General features: G+C 44.3%; 1 protein-coding gene and 1 long non-coding RNA gene across 3 annotated transcripts in view; one reads left to right on the forward strand and one right to left on the reverse strand.

Annotated features, from left to right (window-relative positions):
- The first annotated feature begins 1109 nt into the window (after positions 1-1109).
- Positions 1110-21985, forward strand: part of Met (MET proto-oncogene, receptor tyrosine kinase) — a 107424-nt gene continuing 86548 nt past the window's right edge. For both annotated transcript variants that reach the window (NM_031517.3, NM_001433463.1), the window contains 1 exon segment: positions 1110-1772. The gene's annotated coding sequence lies outside the window, so the exon portion shown is untranslated.
- LOC147994758 (uncharacterized) lies at positions 12963-14913 on the reverse strand. The gene is made up of 2 exons (XR_015685959.1): positions 14679-14913; positions 12963-13146 (listed from the first exon to the last, which is right to left on the reverse strand). It is a non-coding gene; the product is annotated as an uncharacterized LOC147994758 (long non-coding RNA).

Here is a 21985-nt window from a genome sequence, read left to right on the forward strand (position 1 = left end):
TAGCCAGTAACACCAGAGCTTTAGAATGAGCTCCAGCCTTCATTAATGATATGATATTCAGAAGGACGGACTTGAATCAAGCTTGTTTGTCTGGAGCCCCTGGACATAGTGTAGACCCTTGAAGGAGATTTGAGAACTGGATTCTAACTCTGGCTCTCTTAACAGCAGCTGTGTGACCTTCCTAGGAATTCATAAGGGCTGTTTTATTCATCTGCAAAAACGATTCCATGCAGGACTCCAAAAATGTAATAGGAACTTTCCTTTTCCATCAAACGGAGGAGCGGTGAGGTAAACAGCTCTTGGGACTGAAATAGCTCTGTCTAGTGTCTGGTAATGTACTGAGCACACAGTGCAGCTATCGGAAATGTATGAGACAGGGACCTGTCACCTTCCTAGTCTTTATTCTGTGTGTGAGAGGTGCCACCAGCACCTGCAGAGTGGCCGTCAGTTGAATGACTCTCAGTAACCAGCAAATACACACCCCTACTTCCACTACAGCTCATAGGACTGTTGGAAAGAACTCTCATTCTAAAAGGCAATGGATTCCTTAGATCCTTTCACCTTATAGGTACATGCAAATGTTAAGAAGCGATTCTAACAAACGAATCTCCCTAAGTGAACTATTGCCCTAAATCTTTTCCAATTATTTTTTAATATTCGAGATTTGAACTTATGTGTTGGTTTTGTTGGTTGCTATTTGGCTATTTAATCACCTTGTGGTCATTCGTCTGTTTAATTACCCTGTGTCCAGCTCTGAGAAAAAGTGAAAATAAACCAGAAGCCACTCCTGGGTTAAACTCCTGGGGTTCTTCCAGAAATTCGAGTTGTTAATAGTAGGGGGATAATGATTACAAAATGAAATCTTTGGGACAATCCGTCCATGCACTCCCAACATTGTGACAATGAGAGCCTTGTTTCGGTGGCACCTAGATCTCTGTCCACGCGGGTGAGTGCGGGCCGCCACCGCGGTCGTGGGAGAGGCTGCAGCGCTCGGGTGCGCCGGGGTGCACCGGGGTGCGTGCGCTTTGCGCGGGTGACTTTAGAGCACCAGGAGGGGGAGACTCGGGGCCGCTGATCTCCCTTTGCTCTGGCTTCAGACTCCAGAGCTGGGGGAAGGAAGAGAAAGCGCGTAGCTGGGGAGAGGGAAACTTCTCCACCTAGAAAGTTTCACCTTGTCGAGGGCGGGGGTGGGGCGGGGCTTGAGGAAGTGCGACCCCCAGGGCTAAGCGTACTGGCTGCGAGAAGGGCGGGGACACCACCCACCCCCCAACCCTCCCAGGGTGGTGCCAGTCCCCATTTCGGCCCCTCCAGGGACCGCTGGGACAGACCTAGAGCGACAGGGACGAACAGACACGTGCTGGGGCGGGTGCCCGGGTTTCTTCGCCTCCAGCCCGGACGCGCCCGGGCGCCGCCGTTTGCCGGGCTGAGTCACGGGCCGGGCAGGGCGCGTGTGGGAAGGGGCGGAGCAGTCCGAGGGCGCTCGGCGGGGTTCGGCCCGGGCCGCAGGTGACCCGGACGGCCTCGCCGCCCGCAGCGTCCGAGCTCGGGTGACCGGGTGCCTAGCCAGATGCTGGGCGACCGCTGACTCGCCGGAGAAGGGCAGAGCGCGCGGGTGGTCCCCGGCCCGCTGACTTCGCCGCTGCGCGCTCCGGGCACCCCAAGGTACAAACTCCAGCCGCGTCGAGATCCTGCACCCACCCTCTCCCAGCACCTCTGCTTTCTTTGTTCCACTAAAGGAACTGGCTACCGCTCCGGAGGACAAGACCAACGAGGTAGGTGAGAGCCCGGGGGCTTAAGAAACTGAAGGTATGGGGTCGGGGGAGGTACAAAGTAGAATTGAGCTTGTCGCTTTAGGAGGAGTGTTGTTGACGGCCACCTGTGTGACTCAGGGGCGCTAGGAGCATTGGTTGCTCCAGGGCTGCTGTTGTTCTACAAGTTTCACCTCTGGGATATAACTCAGCCTTTACAAAAGGGATCGGTCACCCTGTCCAGGGTGATGCAGCCGGCAAGGTTTGAGCCCAGCTATTTCCTTGTTCCCAGCCCTGCTTTATCTGCCTTGCGGGAGCGCTCGCGGAGGGGGTGGGGGGTGTATTTCCCAAGGGCAGGTGTTTCTGGGATGGTCTGATTTTTTTTTTTCTTTTTTATTCCTGGCAAACACACAGAGTGTGTGATCCATCATTTTCTATCCTACTTTATCTTTTTGCTGGGACTCAGTGGAGGTGAAATACATTATAACCAGAGGTCAGGCAGTCTGTCTAGTAGAGGTATAATTATTAAAACACCAAAGAGAGTACAATGCAGAATTTCCTCCAAACTGTGGTTTTCCATTTCCTACCTTTTATGTTTAGAGGAGCCATTTGCTAATTTGGCAGTTGGCAAGGGTTCTAGGGGCTCACGCATGAATGCCTGTCCAGTGGCTTTTCCTTTATCACAGGCTTGTGTTCAAAGCAGCTCTGGGGCAGAATGAAATATTGTCAACTTTCTTAAGCAAAATAGTCAGGAGGCTCTAATTGCCAAGTTAAAACGGTCCGTGACTGTGAGGAGATTGTAAAAGCTGAGAGAATATAGACAGAATTTTAAGAAGGCTGCTTGCATTTTGGAGCATTGGGTGGAGGTTTATTCTGTCGATTCCAACAGCCACACACACACACACACACACACACACACACACTCCCATGCAAATGGATTCAGAAGAACATTATTTTCCTTCACAGCTCAACGGTTATAGCTGACTAATGAATTTCTTCTGCATGAAGATGATCTGAAAATGATGTGCATGGTGTTTCCCTTTGCTACTGGGGCATAAAGTGTGCTTTTATGGGAGCAGCGTGAGTGTTGCCTGGATTATTTACAGGTGAAAGCTTTCCTCTCCGGTTGAAGGAAGCTTCCTCGGCTTTGTTCTCAAGTGTAGATTTCCACTGTGGAAGGGAAATGGGGTTCGGTGGTCTCTGCCATTCCAGGTTGTGACACAGTCAGGGTATGTCCCATCAGAGCAGATAAATAGCGTGCACGAGGTCCACATCTTCAGGAAGAAGTCCTATGGCGCCAAACGTGTGTCCCTACGGAGTGCAATAGGTGCTTGGAATTTTGTGGTCAGTTTTCAAACTCAGCAGGACCCCAGTCAATAGTTATTAACTTAGCCGCACTCCGCTGCAAACAGGATGGATTTATGGCATGTCGAGGATGATCAGGCAGTGCCTTTCCCAAGACTGCATTGTTCTTGATCATTGGCAACGGGCAATTTGTCCTACGGATGGTCTATGGGCTTTGAGACTCCGAGCCAGGGCAAGCTTCATCTGTACAATTAAAAAGTAAAAACACTGACGGGCAGTTCATTTGTAGGTCTAACATTTGTACTACGTTTAAGCCTATAATGAGAGGAAAATGACGATGTCCTCGGGAAGGTAAATACCCACAGTTTATGATTCCTAAGACCATGCAAACAGGGTCCCGCATTTGCCTTGAACTTTTAAAGAAAACGAGGGCTGCACCTAGAATTACATTTTTAAAAAAGTCAATTTACAAAGCTATCGGCGGAAATAAGCAGTTCAAAGTAGGGTGAGTCTGATTTTTCCCCTATACGTTTACGTGATTCGGGAGAGGTTTCCTCGGATGTGGTTTTTCTCAGAACAAAGAGGGGCTGACGCCCTGTGTGGCTGCCCAAGTGACCACTGTACCTATCGCATATTTAGTGAGAGTTGCGTGTTACTTTGCCCTGAGAAAGAAGATCATGAAACTCCGTCCTGAGGGCTCAGTATCTGACAAGATAGTGATCTGCTGTCGTATCCATATTCACACACACGACTAATCACACATCCAGACCTCCTCTCTGTACCCCTCCGCTCTTCATCTGTCACTCCCATTTCAGAGCTTTCTCGTTTCTTCACCGACATGAGGTTTAGGGACATTTAGGGATGGTCACTAGAACCATCTGTACTTGTTTTCTCTGTCCCAAGGAGGGGGGCAGGGTATGCATGGGTGTGCCTGTGCCCCTGGAGGCCAGAAGAGAGCATCAGATCTCCTGCGACTGGAGTTAGGATAGTTGAGTGAGCTGCTGTGTGGGTGCTGTGAACCAAGTTTACTCCTGTGTTAGAGCAGTCACCGCTCTTAAATGCTGGGCCTCCCTGTGATACCCTGTGGCCTGTTGTGTTGATGCCTGGAGCGCCGAAAGTCCTTATCATTGTCCCTTAGCAACAAACTGAATGCAGAAACCCAGATGCAAGGGAAGTAGTTTCCTTTTCCTGCCTGGTGTATGTTGCAACTCCTGTCAGATACTGAGCCCTCAGGACAGAGTTTCATGATCTTTTATTCTCAGTGCAAAATAGCATGCAACGCTCAAATAATAATGCAATAGGCACCGTGGCCAGTGTCAGTTGGAACCATTTTGACTAAGAGTCCTTAACACGTACTGAATCATGGCTGAACTCACACTTCTTTTTTTCTCATCGAAAATAGCAAAGAAGTTTTACTGTGAGCATTAGCTGTGCTGGTTCTGGGAGGGTATCAAAACCTGGGGAAGGGAAATACAATGCATCTGCCCTTGAAAACTTTTACAGTCTGATTGTGTAGACAGATATTACACATACAAAATAGAGCTAGAATCCATAATTATTAAGGGAACGTGAAGACCTTAGCATTGCTAAGACTGCTTCTGCTTATTTAATTCTTCATACCCTCCAAGCTGAGACCGGCTCATCCTGAGGTCTTCAGGGATCCACATCACAGGGAGCTTCGCTCTGCTCTTCCGCCCGTTTCTAGCCATCAGCAGAGGTTGTCTTCTGCAAAAATTCCCACTGAGGCACTTGTTGAAGAAAGACTCTCTCTCTAAACCCACGATCTATTCATATGCGTGGGGTCTTCCACCCCATTATCAGATTAAGAACTATGAGTGACTTTGTAATCTGCCCTCCCATCAGAGAGCCCATTCTCTGATATTTCTTCAGCTGTGTTAAATTGTTTAACGTTTATATTCCCCTTGGGTTTTGTTTTAATAAAAACATCCAGTAAAATCCGACTACTTTGCTTTCAAGGGACAAAATGAAGAAAGTGTTTTTATAAGCTATAAAACATAATTGAGAGAGAGAGAGAAAAAAAATCACACGTGTGTGGCATTTGTACCAGGAGGTGTGAGCACTGTAAAACTCTGGAAGTCACAGACCCAGGCGTGTGTGTTTCTTCCTGTTGTGTGCAAGTGCGTTTATATAGGTCAGTCTCCATTTTAACTTGCACCAAAATACGGGACTACGGGGCCATATAGGAATCCTGTGAAGAGCTATGGGCCAGGTAAATTATATCGTGAGGGTGAAAACCTGATTGTACTTCTGAGACAGCGAGGCAAAGAAGTTGTGAGGTTGGGTCAGGAAACCACAGGTGCTATGAAAGTTAAGGTCCTATTCTCTTAAAAATGTGACTGGGGACTTAGGATGCCGCGTTGAGCACCTACTAGGCATAGTGCTAGTATGTGATGCGCTGTAGAGAATAAAGTCCACAAGAACTGAGGCCTTGTGACACCCTGTTCAGTTAGGAGAGACAAACAAGAAATTCATAAGTAAAAGGCATTTTGTATGTTCGTGGTGAAGGGGAACGGGACTGTTAGAGATAAGAAGGATGGGAATAGTGGGGGGGGAAAGAAAAGAGAAGAGAAATGGAGATCTAGAAGCGAGATGAGGGAAGAGCCTCAATGGAGGATGAACCGGAAGCATAAGGAAATGGTGTGTGAACCCCGGAGTCTCCTCCACAGTGTCCTTGTGCTCTTAGGTTCTTCACAAGGCATGTCCCGCATAGCTGTAGCCAGAGCCTGTCCTGTAGGAGGTGTTCTTTACAAAACGCCTTTGTGGGCAGCTTCAGTCTCCGATGTGAAGGTACAAAGGTAGACCAGGTAGCCCAGACCCTTTTGTTTATGGAACACGGGAAACGAGGCATGGTGTTTCCCTATGTTTGTCAGGTCCAACATCAGAAATATTGGTCCGTTAGGTTAAGAAGGTTCTCTCTCACTTTCTGCCTTGAGCCTGGCCCAGTGACATTTGCGGACAGTAGTATTGTTACAGTCATTGCTGGTCCTTTCCAGGGCGACGAGCAGGTGCCAGCAATAAGGCAGTTGCTGGCGGTGTGCCTGTGCGCTGTGCACTCCCACCTCCCTCTCTATGTCTCCTTTTTCCCTTCGTGTGATGACCCTGGTCTGGATCCTTCCTTCCTTTTCTCTGTCTGGCCTATGCCCTGTCTGAATACTTGCAAACAGGTAGTTTAGAGGAATGAGGCCGTCCGTTTTTCTTAGGTACTGATAAAAGTTGCACCCAGGAGGACAGTCACCACTTGGCACCCGTGGTTGGAGTTGTCAGGTGGCATCTCTGAGTGTCAAGGATCAGCACGTGCTGTTTCTCTTCTGCGTTTTCAAGAGAAGCCACACAGCTCCCGGTTTTAAACCGCTGACTTGCTGTTTTTTGTTTGTTTGTTTGTTTGTTTTTGTTTTGTTTTTTTTTTGTTTTTTTTTTTTTGGAGCTGGGGACCGAACCCAGGGCCTGGCGCTTCCTAGGCAAGCGCTCTACCACTGAGCTAAATCCCCAACCCCTGACTTGCTGTTTTTAAAGCACTATATATCCAAGAGGGACAGAGAGACTGCAGAATAGATTTGGCCCCACGAGGCCTCGGTTGTGCCTCCCCCTCCCCACCATGCTCTCGCTCCTTCAGGTACTGTCCAGTTGAGCAACACACACAGCCGAGCCTGTTTTCTAAACAAAGTGCTTAGTTTTTTTTCCTAGACTTCTCAAAAAAAATTAATAATCTCACTGTGGAAAATTAAATCAAAAAAGAAAAGAGTACGTTATCAGTCACCGCCCCATTAGCATATAGTTCTCTAAACTGACCGGTCCGAAGGCTTTCCATCAAGCTACGGGCATTTCTAAGCAACGGGATAATCTAGTTACTTTGTTCTTACACTGAGGCCCTTATTTTCTGAAACCTGAATCCATCATAACTTTGCATGTGAACTTCATTTCATTTCCAAGTTCTCTCCTTCGGTGTAGACCCTCCTCTTGGAATATCCGCTCTTTATTTTGGATCAGACTGAATCCCCCGCCCCCTTTCTGCTTCCCCTTGCTCTTGAAACTCAAAACGTGTGCCGCCTTGCTGGCTTCGAGGGCCCTTTCAAAGCGACCAGTGTTGCAATCTGTTTTCTTTCCAAAGGAATAAAGGTTGTGTATCACAGGTTATGTAGGAACCTGTTTGCTTTAGTCCGAAGAACTAGGTAAAGCGCCTGGCTAGAAGGCCATTGTGTAAGAAAGGAAGATTATGGGCTCTATGTCTTCCTACTATTTTAAACACAAACATAATGATACTCCGTAAAGCAGTGCACATGTTAAGATCACAGCCCCTTTCCTGTTTTGAAATGATTCTGTGTTGCCTGTTGTGTTGGAAATCGGAGATAGGACCTAGGATCTCAGGTCTAGTTTTGAAGCTGTATGTTACAACAGCATGGCCTGGGGATCCAAAAATGACTCCAACCGCTGACATTTGACATAAGGTATTCACCCAAACTCTGAGAGAGAGGTGGAGTAAATCTGTGTAGCAGAGTTAGGGAGGCCTGGGTCACTTCTTTGGAGGCCTGCTCATGTGGGAAAGAAAAGCCCCGCCAAGTTCTGGGTCCCTAAGACAACTCAAACTGACTTTAAAAAAATAAGTTTTGGCTTAGCTTGAGACCAGAGCATTTTCGCTCTTTGAGTTTTAAACCTAGGGGTCTTTTAAGGGAAATTTAATCCATGTGTTTTTGATTCGCTAAACCTTAAACCATTACCCATAAACTGGGTGTCCCTCCAACCTCTTTGATGTCTATAAAATCTTTGAAACCATGAAAGTACCCTCTGGTTTTTTTTCAGAAAAAAAGATATGAGGTTGCTTTTTTCTATGGGTCAGTAAATTGTCGTCTTTTAAAAATCTGGGATAGTGATAAACTATCAACACAGCTTACTGAATGGGTACTAACAGGATGTGAAAAACTATTGGTACCTTAGAGACCTGTTTCCCATGCTAATCAGTTGATGTCCTTACCAATGCTAAGGGAATATTTTTGATGAACTTAATCTTTTTAACACATGTATCCCAGATTATTCATTTTTTTCTTTTTGTCCCTTAGTAAGTATACAGTAAATAAATACTTAGTTGAGTGTTAAGTAAATGGTTTTTTTTTTTTACAACCCAGAACCTTTTGCCTATTGCCAATCTTTGAATTCAATATCAATATCCATCTGTCACGTCTTAGAACAAGATCTATTCTGAGTGGGTTGACCTGTTTCGGCAAATTTCAAGAATAAGCCATCTAACTAAATATATGACATTTATTGAAATTCATTTTGTACCGTGGAGCAACTGCCTTGCAAAACGTGCTGAAAATAGGAAGGATTTTCTAAGCTAATTTGATTAAATATTCTGTTGTTGCCATATGCTTTCTGAAAATTGATTTTCCCTCTCTTGCTATTCCCGCCGTCCTTCCTCCCACCTAGACACGTTTACTGATTGGAAGCTATGCACAGAAAAGGAAAGGTATATGTTACATAAGAAGAGCAGCCAGTGGAAAGAGGATTAGAAAGCACATACCATAGTCATAAATTACTGTCATGTACAAGGGGGAGAAGGTCCCTCAGTGGTAATGGTGCTATTGGGTCTTGATCCAAACAACATGGATGACACATCCTTGACCTGCATTGTCTGAAGAAAACACCTTCTTGCTGGAGCTGGATTTCCTGTTTGTGTGTGGTTTCTGGTGACTGTGTTTCCCATATGAGCTCCATACGAGCTTTAAATACAGTTGAAATGCTCCTGGATAAAATGCCTGGTTGCTTTGGAGAGAGGGGGTAGGTACAGGACTAGAAAGGGCCATGATGTCTCCTTCGATGGCAGACTTGGATTTTTAATTAAAAAATTAATTTTTATATTATCCTCCAAAATCCTTCCTCATCCAGAGAGTGCAACATGTGATGTAGCAAAATTTGCTCATTTCTTTTTTCTTTTTTTCTTAATCATTTTATTCATTTACATTTTAAATGAAATCCCCCTTCCCAGTTACCCATCCACTAATTCTATCCCATCCCCACGCTCCCCCCCCCTTTACCTCTATGAGGGGGGCTCCTACACACACTCACCCACTCCCACCCCACCCCACTACTCTGGGTCATCTAACCTTCACAGGATCAAGGGCCTCCCCTCCTATTGATGTCAGATAAAACCATCCTTTGCTACATATGTGACTGGAGCCATGGGTTCCTTCATGTGTACTCTTTGGTTGGTGGTTTAGCCCCTGGGAGCTCTGGCAGGGGGATCTGGTTGGTTGATATTGTTGTTCTTCCTATGGGGTTGCAATCCCCTTCAGCTCCTTCAGTCCTTCCCCTAAGTTCTTCTTTGGGGTCCCTGGGCTAAGGCCAATTGTTTGCTGTGAGTATCTGCATCTGTGTTGGTCAGGTACTGGTAGAACCTCTCAGGGAACAGCCATACCAGGCTCCTGTGGACAAGCACTTCTTGGTGTTAGTAATGGGGTCAGTGTCTGGGTTTGGTGTCTGCAGATGGGATGGATCCCCAGGTGGGACAGTCTCTGGATGGCCTTTCCTTCAGTCTGTGTTCCATTTTTTGTCTCTGTCTTACCTTTGGACAGGAACATTTCTGGATTAAAATTTTTGAGCTGTGTGGGTGGCCCCATCCCTCAATTGGGGGCTGTGCCTATCTACTGGAGGTGGTCTCAGCAGATTCTCCTGTTTGTTGGGTATTTAGGCTCCCAGGACGCAACGGTGATGACCTTGGTCGTTTCTTATGCCTTGATAAATGAAGAATTGTCTCTTTATATATTTCAGACACTATATAAAATTGTTCAGTTTAAGACATTTTGGGGGATAACTTTTATGCCACAGATCCAGAAAATCAATAATACCTGGAGTTGGTGTTGGGTATTGGATCACTGGGAAAGCAGAGGGGAATGATAGGAAAACACTTGAAGGGTCAAGATGCAATGTATGTCAGAGTGTCCCATGAGGAGCCAGGCTGCCTGCTTGCCTGCCTGCCTTCCTTCCTTCCTTCCTTCCTTCCTTCCTTCCTTCCTTCCTCTTTTACAAGTAGTTTTATTCTTGATAACTTTAATATATTTTAATCATGTTCACCCCAAGTTCTTCCCCTTAACCCCTTTCGGATACACACCCACCTCCCTGCACCCTACTTACAAAAAATCTAATAGCCCATCAATTCTGATTCATGGTGTCATCCTATTAGGAGCTTTACCCTTACAGAAAATATATTCTTTCTCTCCCAGAACCTGTCTCTATCCATAGCACTCATCTAGGACACGTTTCTTCTCCATCTAAAATAGCAAGTGTCTTATCTTGTGCAGGTTTTGTGCAGGCAACCACAAATGTTCTGTTCTCCGGAGTCTAGTGGTCCTGTCATGTCCAGAGGACAATGTTTTGTTCTGGGGCTTCCCAACCTCTGACTCTTATCTTCCCTAGGCATTTCTACCTGCTTCTTCCACAATGGTCCCAAAGCCTTAAGTAAGGGAATGATATAGATGTCCCATTTGTGGCTGCTTACCCCACAGGCACTTTGGCTGGTTGTGTTATGTTATTAATTCACTAACCACTGCGTCTAAAGAAACTTCTGTGATGAGATCAGATTGCTGCACTAAGCCATAGGTACAGAGATACAGTTTTAAAGAGTAACTTGAAAATGACCGTTTAGCAAAATTGAAAGCAGTAGGTTCACCATTTGAACCTTCATTGGGCAAAGGCTCCCAACTATGGGCTCTTGGCCAGATTTGCAGTTAACAGGCATGAATGTCCTCCTATGGAAGGCTTTAAATGAAATCGGAATGCAGTTGTTTACCCGTGCTATTTGTTGCTCAAGTGGGTCTCTCTTGCTAGTTACTGCAGTAGCTCACAGGGCTCATAGATGGGGAACACTGATGAATTTTTTTTCTTCCCCAACCAAGAGTATAGCCCATATTGTAAATTATTTCAGGGGTTTTGGGACATCTCTGACTCAAGAGGAGATGTCTCACACCTGCCACTGGGCTTTGTATTTGGTGATCTTTGTCTTCTGGGGTGAGCACTGCCCCATGGGCAGTGTAGACTCCACCTAAACCATGCAATGCGAATACATACAGGTGTGTATGAGACTTATAAAATAGATTTCTGTATTGCTTTCTCAGACATCCTCATTGTTGATTGTCCCACCCCAACCCCCACCTCTGCCCTCCCCTCTCATCCTTCTTTCCACTTACACCTCCCTCCCCATCATCCCCCCCTTTCCTCTTTACATCATCTGTGTTCTATTAGCCTTCTTCCTTGGGATGATGGGTAACAATGATGAAACTTACCAAAATATATTTTAGCCACTCATATATCTTCTTCTGAAAACTTTGTAAGAATCCATAGCCCGTTTTTTAATTGTTACCTTCATTCAAATGGGCAAGAGGCAGATCAAAGTGGGAAGTCAACAATGAAATCCTGCCCCCCCCCACACATATGTCAGGTTATGGGTAGACTATAGGCTTTCATTCTCTTCTGTCATACACGGCTTAATTCTTATAGAAGGCAGACTGTCGTCCGTTTTATTGTTTGAATATGGTTGTGTCACTGAAAAAGTCCATGAGTAAGGAACCTGTTCCTTAAGGTGAAAGTAGGCTGAGGTGGCGTAGACCTTGAAAAGATGAGTAGAAGTAGAAATTACGTGGTTCATTGGAGCCTATGGAACATCAGTATCTCTCTGACCCCTAGCTCCAGATATCAGCACCCAGCTTAAACAGACTGTAGCGACTGTCATCTGACGTTCCCCATAAAATCCTCACCAAAGCTCCTCCATGCTCATCCAGAACTATGAGGCTTATGATCCGTTTCTCCATAAAGTCCTTCCATATTACAAAACTTACTACTGTAATGATCCTGATTTGAGCTGGCCTTTAAGTCTAGCTTGTCTTTGTCTACTAGGAGGAATAGCAGGAACACACGGCAGAAACACAGCTGTAATTGTCGGTAATTGTCTGCAGTCAATCTCTACACTAGGACAAGGTCATCTTTGCAGAGAACGTTGTTGGTGTTAAACCAAACAAGATTATAAAATTTTATACCACTTCCACAAAACAAAAAAATTTAACCTATGGAATCATTATTATTGTGAACAAAAACTATGTGTGGTCTTAAGAACTATATCTATGGTCATTGTCCAAGGACATATCATGTTATGGATGTGAGTTAGTGTCCATTGAGGATGTATTTTGAAGCCTTTCTTTGGAGGTTCACTATAGCAGAATCCATGCTAGAGTGTGTCAGGAATAAGAAATTCATATTTTAAATAAATTGAGACAGTGATCTAAAGACTGGAGGAAAGTTCATTTTACTTCCTGTCTTTTTGTTTTTACTTCCCACAATCTTGCTTCTCTAAGCATGTGAAATGGACAGCTATCATCTGACCCTGGCCTCACATTGGAGCGTAAACCTCTCTCTTCCACCTCCAGGTAAAGGCCACACTGCTCAAGGAACCTGTTATTTCCCATACTACCTAGTTAGCACAAAGACAGCAAACGAATATTTATCATTTAAAAACTAGAAGAATCTTTAGTTTAAACATTACACTAGTTAGTGTTGGTTGACGGGTGAAGAACTTCAAGCAGAAGTGTATATTTTGGACTTCTCAAAAATTCATTTCTGACTAGCCAAAATTAAGACACTTCTCAATTTTATTTCAGCCCGACTAGCACATATTTAGATTGTCCCTTGACATCTGTATGTCAAGGCCCAGTGAGCTTAAGCACTGTTTTTTGAGGTGCTTTTTTTAAAATGCTGTTTAAGTCACCAGAGAAGTACAGATAAAATCCCGGCAGTCTCCCTAATGTCGTGAAAGGTGACAGCTCTTGAATCTGTGTCATAAGTTGATTAATTACTTTCCAACTGCTATTAAACACTCTAAGTGAATAACTAGACTGGAATTCAGGATCAAGGCTCCCTCCCAATTCCTAAAGGGTTTTATTTTTCAGAGTTAGACAACCATTAGATCATTATATCTGATTCATTTCTTCAAGACCTTTAGGTCGCTGCCTTTATTGAAGAGAGAAGAGTGTCTGTTTTGATGTTTTCTTTCTCCAGAAGTTATTTCTTCCAGATTTTGATAAATCTGATTCTGAAACAATAATAATAATAATAATCAGAGGCTGACATTTTTTCTTAATAAAGGCTCAGGGAGCTGATGGATTATGTAAACATGAGGAATTTTCTACAGCGGTCATAATCAGGTAGCCATCTTCTTCTCAACTCAGCCTGCTCACTCAGTGGGAATGGCCACAAAGGGCTTTTAGATGAGAGCATCCTGGGGCTGGGGATTTAGCTCAGTGGTAGAGCACTTACCTAGGAAGCGCAAGGCCCTGGGTTCGGTCCCCAGCTCTGAAAAAAAAGAACCAAAAAAAAAAAAAAAGAAAAAGAAAAAAAGATGAGAGCATCCTGAAAGCTTTGTCCAGTCCATAGAACGAGTTCTTCTACAGGTCTCTGACCCGTCTTCCCCCCGGCCCACTGCGATGACTGCAAGCTCTCACCATGCTCTCAAGTCCTTGCTTGTTCTCAGCCTTCCTTGGTCTCAGTGTAAGGTCTCCTTTTACAGACGGAGAGTAACAGAAATGCATTCAGGCTCCACGTCACTCATTATTACGTCCTCGAGTATGTCTCAGGGAGTGAAGTGTTCTTTTCAACCTATGATCCTGAACCCACTCTCCCCCACACCTTTGATCACCTTGCTCTGCCTGCCCTGTCCTTCTTTTGCCCCCTCCCCTCCCATTGTTAAAGTCTCCTTAGCCATTTTTCATTCAGCTGCTGCCTCAGAAAAGGAATAAAGCGCAGACACAAGGCAGGCTGATAGGATCTTGAAGCCACAGTTGTCCAAGTAGTCACTCAGACTCGTCTTATCTTTTAAGTAAGAGTTCTCGAAAAATACACGCCTAACCTGTTTTCTCTACTTTCCTATTCATGCCCTAGTTCATTTTGCTCAAGTAGTCACCTCCCTATGGCCACGAAAGTCTCCTTGTTGCCAAAGCTAATGAACGTTTGTTTTATCCCTACCCTCTTCCATGTGGAATACCCTACGGTCCATATGTATGTCTAATTTCTTCCCTCCCTCTCAAAAGTTCTGCCTTAGCATTGAAAAATCATTCAGGCTTGGCTGGGCTTCTGTGTCTCCAAGTTTCCTCTGTTCACGACTTTTCTTTATACCTTTGGAATAAAGGCAGTGCTAGTCCTTATCTGAAAAGGAAGGGATCGGAAAGGTTTCGAATTTTAGAATTTTCCTTAAGATTCTAGAATATCTGCATAGACTCTGCTAGCTGAGTGTCCCGGGTGAATATCAAAAATTGAAAGAATGCTCCAAAATTCAAAACTCAAATGTGCAGGTACTTGAAGGATGGCAGACTTTAGAGAAGTGTGCATTCTTGATTTTTAGATTATAGATATTTAGCCTGCATAAAGTCTAAGTGTCCTGCGCTCTTCTAAGGTGGTGACTTTTTGTTAAACTATAGAAACAAAATAAGCAGATTTTCTGTTTAGGAAAAAAAAATGTCTCTTGTACATTGTGGAACAGAGTCACAAGACAAGAGAGGAACCTGGAGCAACACAGGTAAGAAATGGCACTACCTGGAAATGTAAGACACATACGTCTATAATACTCACCTCTGGGAGAGCAGCATGATGGCTCGAACTCCTGGGAGATGTGAGACACTGATCTGTGGTCCAGACTGGAGAGCAGGTGTCATGATCTGAGCGCAGGCGCCACAACTATCGCCAACTGCTCTCTTGGCTTGACTGACTCATCCTGTTTGTCCGGCCTGTTAGCTTTTTTGGCCCCAGTCTTCGGTTCTCCATGTCTTATCACCGATGCTTTGTTCCTTTTAGATCATATTCTTGACTTGTTGTTGTACGAAAATGCAGAACAGAGAGCAACTTAAGGGAGAAGGGGGCCATTTTGGTTGGGGGTGGGGAGGGTTAGCGGGTTGCGGCAGTACAGCCCGGGGTGGCAGACAACGTGAGGCTCATGTTCAAGAAGCAGAGAGCAGTGGATCCCAGTCCTCAGCTTGCTTTCTCCCGTTTCCCTTTCTAGTTTATCTGTACCACACTTGGGTAGTCTTTTCTCCCCAGTTCTACCTTTCTGGGAACACACAATCATAAGCAGAAGTATATCTCCTAAGTGCTTCCAAACCCAAGCAAGATGACCCTGAAGATTAACCATCCTGGCCTTCTCACCCAACCCTCCCTTACACTCCGTCTACATGCTGACAGCTTCTCAACGTCTCAGCCTAGGCCTTCATCCTTCATTCTAAGACTCCCACCACATGCCCAGCAACTCTTGGTCACTTGCATAGTAATTCAGCCGTCCACACAACACAACCACATGGGTTTACCCACACCCCCGCCAAACTTCTGGTCTCCTTGAATCCCGCTGGTTTTTCTAACCCCTTCTGTCAGTAATTGGGAAAACAAATTTCCTTATTATAAAATCTATAATCTTTTTTTTTAAACTTACATCCCTGATATTTGAATTCCATTCTCTCAGTCTTCAAAATATAACCACAATTCAGGACTTCGGCTGGAAGGAAACGTATTGTTTCTGTCACTGTTGAACTGCATAAGCAGTCTGCCACTGGCTTCATTGCCTCCCCCTTATGCCATACAACCCCTTTCTACCAGCAGTCCTCTCTCACACACACACTAAAGGGATTCTACTCCAGTATAAGTACTCTTTCAATCTGTACCTTGTGTGGGTCTCTCCTCTTAGTCCAACAAAAGCCAGAATCTCATAGTGACCTGCAAAGGCTCTACTATTCCAATTCTTTGTCTTCCCAGACCTCATCTTTTGGATGCCAAGACTTAGCAGATTAACTCACCTACTATGTCTCTTGCTCATTCCTCTTCTCTCTGCTCAGAAGTCTCTTTTCACATGTCATTTGGTTGCATTCTCCCTTCCACAACCTTTTTCACAGATTTTCAAAGCCACAGGCTTCTCCCTGTCCCCTTCCTCGACACAGTCCAGATATCCAGACTATCAGCTTCTACTATACTCTACCTACATCCAGCATGCCTGTGTGTATTGTCGCCTGAATACCCCTGCTAGGAAGTGCTTTCCAGAAGAACTGGACTGTTTGTCTGTTCACTGATGTACGCCAAACACATAGTAGGGCCTAAATGAACATGGACTGAATTCAATCTCAGTAGATGTTGGACAGGCAAAACTAGTGCTAGGGAGATGGACTCTTATACCATCTGCTGATGAAGGTAAGAAGATGGATACTAAACTAGGGAGTCCTCACTTTTTTCTCCTTGGTCCTCACCTATGCTTGTGCCTACATAGTCGAATGCTCTCACAGCCTTTGGCTCCTTCTCACTTCAATCTCACCATATGGTCATTAAAATGGGATATATGTACTAATTGCTATAGCCATCGACTCCCACCCACAGACAGAATGAAGAGCCTTCAACAGGCAGGAGAGGCTCTCTGTGAATGCTACTTGGCAGTTTCGACCATGCTAGGCTCTCTCACACCACAGCACTGTATTCAGGAAAGCCCTATACCCTGTCCTCAAGATGTCTGTGTATGAGTCCTCATTACACAAAGTGCCTGTGCCCTTAGCTGTCTGATCATGTCATTTACCTTCAAGATGCAGCTCAATCCATCGCCATTTGAATCACCTTTAGCTTCTTCTCTCCATGTGCTCTTTTCCTCCTATGACAACATTGCTAGGGGTGAGATGGGGAATGGGATTCCCAATCATTTTGACAGTAGCTCTTAAGTGAAAAAAGCCATTTAAAGAGACCATTTCCTCCTCTCGCTCTTCCTTTCTTTTCCTCAAACACAGATCTTACACACTCACAGTAGCATGATTACACACACACACACACACACACACACACACACACACACACACACACCCCTGAGTTATTTTCTTTTCCATTGATCAGTTATATAAATGCAGTGCTGAGCACAGTTGTTTTTAAGTTGTCCTAACCTTTAGGTTTATTGATTTTTTTTTCTTCAAGCATCTAAGGTGTTTACTGGATGTTAGAAATAGGATTTCATATTTACTTCTCTGTCCTGTCCTGATTTCTTAGCCCTTCTCTGCTCATTTGAAGATATTTAATTTTCATTTTGTAGATAATGTGCTTGGTTCTTTGTTTTCTGATGATGCCCTGATCGCAACATGTGTCCATGCTTTTGATTTTTGTCCCAACATAATTGCATTATTTTCACCCATGAAAGTCCTCACCTGTAGAAAAATACAGCTCAGCTTGGTTGTTCCATCCATTCATAGCCTTCTCACAATTTCTACGATGCCGAGACAAGAAACTATTGTGTACTTCAGCTTCAAAGCCCAGGCCTAATTCATTCAGTTTCTGAGTCTGCTTGTTCATGTTAACTTCCCAGGGAACATTCTCAGATGTGAGCAACACGGAGTTCAGAATTGAAAAGAGAATTAGTCAGAAAGGCCCACCTGATACAACCCTCGTGCCTCCACCATTGCCCCATTTCTTACTCACATGGTTTCCCTTTCCTTATGACAGAGCCACCATGACAAAACTGGGTCTACTCACTGTCTGTTTCCCTGTGCAGCTGTTTAACTTTTGCCTTCCGAAAACCCAGAGGAAATGGATCAGCCAATAGTGTTGCGTGACTATAATCCTAGCACTAGGAAGCAAAGACAAAAAGGACAGTTTGAGACCAGCCTGAACAACAACGTAACAGAACCCTGTCTCACTCAAAAGATAATGAAGGGAGGAGGGGAGGGAGGGAAGGAGGGAACAGAGAAGGAAGCACATAGATGGATTAATCCACCGGAGCACAGATTCCCCCATTTGGAACTAGAACATGCCTTATGCCCAGTACATTTTCCACTCCCCACCCCCACACAGAGGAGGGAATGTCTGATTCACTAGTGAGCAATGTATCAGCTTCCCCTGTATGTATCTTCCTCTCAGTTCATTCTGACTGCCTAGGCAGGTTCACCCTTTCTGGAAAGGGCTGCTAGGCCTAATTTATTTTAAATTACATATATGGAAAGATGTAATCTGTAGGCTTATTTTATTCAGTGTTCCTGGCTTAATTGAGCAAAATCTGGTAGGGCATTTACACGATCTGAATTATAAAGTTCCATTCATCTATTAGACTGAAAGAGTGGGGGGGGGGACGACTCTTGGTTTCAAGCCCTTTAGCATGTTCTTAACAATGGGGATTTTCAACCTCCACATTTCCAAGGATAATGAAATGTTCTTGTATGAGCTACCATTTATTAATGGGGTAGATGCCTGTCCATCAGTCGGGACTCTGACAATTCAATGAATGTTCTGAATGGTATTTTTCTTTACAACATGCACAATAGTAAAACAAATGTCCATTTATTCTTTTTTTCCCAGAAGTCGCATGTTGTCAGCCATTCTTATAAGAACAAAGATGTTTGCTAACAGATTATGAATATATGAGACAAAAATCTTGAGGACAGAATGCTTTTCTATTCCTTTTATCTTTACTCTTGCTGTATTAGGCTTGGACAATAATCTTAATCATATATTGAAAGTAGAAAATGCACAATTGGCTTTTTTCCTTAGGCTACAAGTCTGTCCTTTTCAACTTCTAAAACGATGATCAGGAGAAGGACTGAGCCTACCGCATAATAATCAGAACAAAAACACTAGCTCCCTTTAGCGAAACATTTGTATAATACCCAGGGAGGGGTGATGCTAAACCCCTTCATTATATGGGGCTCTAGTCCCATTCATTATAGCATTTGTGTATTAGTTTGGTGCCAATTTTAACTCAATCACTTCCAGAGCGATCTATATCAGAATGTAAGAAATATACAGATTTTTCTATGAAATTTTCTATGTAATATACAAGTTGCTATCTTTGTTATGACTCATCTCTTTAAAAGAAAGTTTATACCCTTCGACAGTTATACCTTCATATAATATTTTAAATTAATTCATGAGCTCAGTTACCCTACTGACCATATTTAAAATGTGTTTTAGATATATAATAGGAGCAAACACAAAATAGCAATAGGAAATTGTGCACAGTTTGCAGATATATACGTATTAGGGAAACAAACTTAAAAGAATGAGTCAGGCATATGCAGCAGAGAATAGCCTTGTTGGGGCACCAGTGGAAGGGGAAGCCCTTGGTCCTGCCAAGGTTGGACCCCCAGTGCAGGGGAATATGGAGGGGGGCAGTAATGGGAATGTATGGGGGGAATACCGGTATGGGGGAGGGGGAGAGGGAGGGATGGGGACTTATGGACAGGAAACTGGGAAGAGGAATAACATTTGAAATGAAGTAAAGAAATATATCTAATAAAAAATTAAAAAAAAAAGAATGAGTCAGGCCTGGTGGTATGTGTCTCCTAGTTATGGAGAGAGCTGAACTAGAGAGAGTTCAAGTTTAAGGTCTGCCTGGACCACAGAGAATGTTCGAAGACAACACAGACAATACAGCAAGATCGTCTGGAAACAGATAAAGGGCTGGGGCTGTAGCTACATTGGAGAACACTTGCCTCACATGTACAAGGCATTTGGTTCAAATTCCGATACAAATAATAAATTAATTAATAAAGAAGGAAAACAAGAAAGCAGGCAAACAGAAGACAGAAAATTGTTCTACTCCCAAGATAAATAGAACCTACCCAAGTCTTTTTGTTCCAAGTTATGTTGGTTTCAAAAGCTGGTCCCTCCTTTATTTTTCTCTACGTGTTTACCGCTAGAATTGCGATTTAAATACATCCATGGGACATATTTACACTGAAAACAAATCCAGTATTTGAGATTCAAATGTAACTGGGTCTCCTACATCTTCACTTCCTAAATCTCTGCGGGGATATGGGCTTACTCTTTAAACTAATAGTTCCTGCTTGGCTCTTACTGTAGCCTCTGTCTTGGAAGAATTTGAAGGACTTCAAGAACTTGAAACTGAGTTAGAGGAAAACCGCAGGATGGTCAAGGATGGGGAAATAACAAATAGTCTGTTTAAATTGTAGAGAGAAGGAAGGAATGAAGCACTGGGCAGGTGTGCAGAGTGGTCTCCCCAGAGCGCTGGCCAACTTCCTCATTTCTACTGAGAGCTGGCTGAACTGGCAGAGGCACAACTCTGGGATAATACGCAGGGGCGGTACATGTATTAGGTGTCAGTGTGTGCTGCTTCAGTGACTGCCAGTGTAGCCCATAACCTATTCAAGACCCTCATGGCCAATCCACAAGTGGAAACCAAAGAAACTGGCCCTCAGGCCAGACTACCTGAGGGGTAGAGTAGATCCATATCCGTCTACCACCTAAGTTCCTTTCACTCTCTCCCCTCCACACCCTACCTCTTTTCCACAATGTCATTTTGAATTATATGCCTATGATCATACCAAAAGAGCAGCTGGAGGGGCTGGAAAATCTGGAAGCTTCTTTCTGTCCCTTTAACCCGCCATTGGAAATCTCTGCTGTGAGAGTATCTTGGGGCTTGGGATGTAGGTCTCTGGTAGATCAATTACTTAGTATTCTTAAGGCCTTGGATCAATCTCTAGTGAGGGAAGGGAAGGAGGTGAAATGGAAACAGTAAAAGAAAAGGAAAGGAGAAGGGAGAAAGGAGAGAAAGGGTTAGGCATGGAGTAATCCCAAAATGGTCTCGCGACAGTGATTTCCAATGGCGGGTTAAAGGGACAGGGGAAAGGTCCATGTCATTCCCCTGTCCTTCTGTGTGGTCATACTTAAAGGGTTAAACTGCACTGGAAAGGATTTTGATAAGGACATTTTCTTTATTACTATACACAATGGTTAATCTAGAGGCATAGAAAAAAAGTCCAGAAAAAAATAGTTGTAAAAAATTGTTTGCTCGGTAGTCCCATGCTGCAGATGTAAGGTATGGAGTTTGTCCTGCTGTCTTTGAATCAACAGAACTTCTCAGTATCTAGACAACTGAGCGTCCTGTCTTGGATGCTTAGAAATATCTATTTGGTATTGCGCAACGTCGTGCACTGTGCCTGGTTACAAAACCAGCATTTGAAATGTCATTAGAAATTTCTTCTTTTTTTTCCTCTTTTTTAATTTGTTAATCATTTTTATTTGTTTGCATTTCGAATTGTATCCCCCTTTCCCTCCATAAGCTTCCCTACCCTAGCCCCTCCGTTTTGTGTCTAAGAGGATGCTCCCCGACCCAGGCACCCATTCCTCCCTCATCCTTCTAGCATCTTCCTTCTCTGCGGCATCGAACCTCCACAGGACCAAGCACTCCCCTCCAATGATGCCAGATGAGGCAGTCAGTCCTATGCTACAGATGTAGTGGGAGCCATGGACCCACTCATGTATACTCTTTGGTTGATGTGATGGTTTAGTCCCTGGGAACTCTGAGGGGTCCCCTTAATTGCTGTTCTTCAATAAGGTTGCAATTCCCTTCAGTTCATTCAGCCCTTTCCCTAACTCTTCCATTGGGGTTCCCAGGCTCAGTCCAACAGTCCGGTGCGCTGTGAGTATCTGTTTCAGTCAGGTCCTGGCAGAACCTCTCAGAGGACAGCCATTCCAGGCTTCTATCAGCAATATCAGCAATCACTTCTTGGCATCAGCAATAGTGTCTGGGTTTGGGGTCTGTGGATGGAATGGACAGCATGGTGGGGCAGTCTCTGAACCGCCTTTCCTTCAGCCTCTGCTCCATTTTGTCCCTGCATTTCTTTTAGACAGGGATAATTCTCAGTTAAAAGTTTTTAGATGGGTGAGTGTCCCCGTCCTTCTACTGGGGGCATTGTCTATCTACTAGAGGTGGTCTCTTCCTGTTCTATCTCCCTGCCATTGGGTATTTTGGCTAATGTCATCCCTATTGGGTCCTGGGAGCCTCTCACATCTCTGGCCTCTAGAACTTTCTAGAGGTTCCCCAAGTTCCCCACCCCCCCAGTGCTACTTATTTCTATTCATTAGAATCATGTTGCTATAACTTTATTATTATGATCCTATGTTTTCTTGTC

Source organism: Rattus norvegicus, chromosome 4 (genome assembly GCF_021556685.1).
Source record: "Rattus norvegicus strain SHRSP/BbbUtx chromosome 4, alternate assembly SHRSP_T2T, whole genome shotgun sequence".
Lineage (NCBI taxonomy): Eukaryota > Metazoa > Chordata > Mammalia > Rodentia > Muridae > Rattus > Rattus norvegicus.